Source organism: Pteropus vampyrus, unplaced genomic scaffold (assembly GCF_000151845.1).
Source record: "Pteropus vampyrus isolate Shadow unplaced genomic scaffold, Pvam_2.0 Scaffold14, whole genome shotgun sequence".
Classification (NCBI taxonomy): domain Eukaryota; kingdom Metazoa; phylum Chordata; class Mammalia; order Chiroptera; family Pteropodidae; genus Pteropus; species Pteropus vampyrus.
Genome location: NW_011888795.1, coordinates 11,905,000 through 11,907,967, shown reverse-complemented (window position 1 = coordinate 11,907,967; position 2,968 = coordinate 11,905,000). Strand labels below are relative to the sequence as shown.

Here is a 2,968-nt window from a genome sequence, read left to right as displayed (position 1 = left end):
CTTCTTTAATTTTTCACTAAGTAGTTACCACTGGCAGAACCTTTTTCTGTATATTTATCTATTGTTTCTTTTCATCTTCTAAGAAAAGTTCCCTGAAAACAAGGACCATGTCTGTTTTATTTAGTGCAGAATTTGCTCTGCCTGTGTGATATATGGTAAGTGCTCAATATTTAAGTGATTGAATGATTTTATTGTTATTAATATGGTTTTGAAATGTTACCCATATATCAAAAATTAATAATAATTATAATCTAAATGTAAAGATTGTTTCAACAAAATCTGAGCAATATAGTAGAGCTGTGTAAAAGAAACAAAAAAAATACAAAATAAGATGACAGAAGCTAGATTGAATATTGCTAGTTATTATAATCATTCTGGGTTAAACTCCACCATTGAATAAATATTTTCAGATTGAGTCTCAAAATATAATCAAACAACTTGATGTTTATAAGAGACATACCTAAAGTAGAAAGATATAGAAAGACTAGAAATAAGAGGAAGGACAAAGAAAAATGTGGAAAATACAAAAACAGGGATAGTTAATATCAGACAAAATAGAAATGAAAAAGATATGTATTTCACGTTATTTAAATGTACACTATATAAGGAAGCTGCAGAGTAATACCCCTTGTGTACTCACTATCATAATAACGAAATACATAAATCAATAAACAGCAATTTTAGGATTAAAAAACCACAATTATAGTAGAAGACTTTAGTATACCTTTTGAGACTTTGATAAAACAAAATGCAGAGGAGATAACACTATCACTGATTATGTTGTTTAAATATAAATGGAATGTCGTACTTTACTAACACAGAATACCTATTTTTCAAACATCAAAAGAAAGTTACAAAAGTTGCTTATATCCTAGGATGCAAAGAAAGTTTAAATAAATGTCAAAAATATGTGAATGCCTATTCCTTGACAATGATGCAATAAATCTAAAAATAAAAAATATAAAAAATTTAATAATAAAATGCAATAAAAATAAACCACAAGAAGACGAAACAGTCTATTAAAAATGTTTGTCAAAGAAGAACTAAAAATTTCAGAGATTAATGGAATTAATACATATCAAAATTTGTGGGATGTAGCTACAGATTCATATAGAGGAAAATTCATGAATTTAAGTGCTCAAGAAGGAAGGATTAATTAATAAATTATGTATTTGGATGAAGAATTTTATTTATTTTGATTTATTTATTTATTTATTTTAAGTTGGTCCAACTTTATTGAAATCTGTTACAGAAGATACAATTCAAATAGAACCACAGTCTGTGATTTTAAGGCCTGTAGAAATCTACATTATGTTTTACTACAAAAGAATATAAAATATATTAATTCAAACTACAGTGAAAAAGAAATTTAAAAAATGAATAGCGTGTCCTCATGAAATTAAATATTTGCAAATGGTTTCTTTCCTAAGCACTTAAAAGTAGTTGTAGCTCTTTAAAAAAATTCAAATAACCAGTTTCAATTTAATTAGAAAACGTACACTTACTATAGTCTCAAAGATGTTCACATTAAAAAGGGGTCAAATATGTGGTGACAGAAAGAAATCTAACTATGGGAGATAAATACACAATGTAAATATATATATATGTGCTGTACTGTTAAAATATACAGCTGAAACTTACTAGATTTCATTAACCAATGTCACTATAATAAACAAACAAACAAACAAACAAATAAATAAAACATCTGTTCTTAACTTAGAGCAAAGCTATACAACATAGCAAAACTTTGTTCATTAAACTTTATATCATGAAAACTTAGAATTTAAAAAATAATTCCAGTCCCCAGTGTGAACCATGAGCCTACTTATACGTAAACATGGTAAACACATTTAAAAATTTTTCCAGTTTTCCTAAAAGAAGCATGGTGTTCTGGGCTGATCAACATTATGGATCAGTTCTGCTGCCAAGGAACAGTTTTTGACCTGGTAAGAAAATCATTCTGGTAACTTGACACATGGCCAATATTCTAAGACATTAAAGGCATTCTTTTGGATTCTGTCCTTTAATAATTTTCAGAGGAAAACCATGAAGAGGCTACCAGCTCAGAGACATTAATCAAAGCTTGGTAAAAATGGGCAGGTTTGCAGACCTTGGGTAATGTATATCAAATTCAGCAAGCCAAAGGATTAAATTTTTCATGATGGGTTTCTCACCACTCACTGATTTGGGGCCAGTTTTCCACAGCTCCCTCTTCCAGCATCATAGCGCTGCCAATACTCTTCTTGTACCTGGCCCCCAGACCGTCCATGGCCGTACTGCCTGCCCTCCTTAAATCCTGCAACCCAATCTGTGCAAGTGATCTGGTCATCCAGACAAGTTCCATTTATATACCACATGGCATTTTCTGCATCTGCTCTTGAATAGTATTCCACAAAGCAAAACACACATCCTGTTTTCTTCATTTTATCCAGGCCCATAATGATTTTCTTTATGTCACCACTTTTGCTGAAGAGGTCATAGATTTGTTCTTCGGTTATATAAAAGGAAAGATTTCCAACATATAACGTACAGCTTTCTTCAGTAATTTTTCTTGCTCTTCACTGTCACCGTGGAAGTGCTGGTCTCAGTACTGGCTCAGTTCCACGTAGGAATTGCTGGGCAGCACCTTCGAGATGCCACCAGACATAGTGCAGAGAGGTGGACGAGGATGCTGCCACTCCAGGAACCTGAAAGAAGAATTTTAAAGCACCCAGAAAAGCCATGAGAAAGGATGCAGATTGATGAAGAATAAAGCAGAAATTATTAGAGTAAAAAGGATAAAAATGATTGAGTTTATAATCCTGGAGTATATTCTTTGAAAGGGTCAATAAAATAAACTTAAGTCTATATTGATTAAGAAAAAATAATTGATAAAATATTAATAGATATGTAAATGGAAAGGGGGTGATAATTATAAAATAGAAACTTAGAAATTAAAATTATGCAGTATGTAATCTATATTAATAAA

The 2,968-nt window shown here is 30.8% G+C and overlaps 1 pseudogene; it reads right to left on the bottom strand.

The window, feature by feature from the left end:
* Positions 1-2,177: 2,177 nt before the first annotated feature.
* On the bottom strand, positions 2,178-2,647 carry LOC105307384 (annotated as a pseudogene).
* Positions 2,648-2,968: the final 321 nt, after the last annotated feature.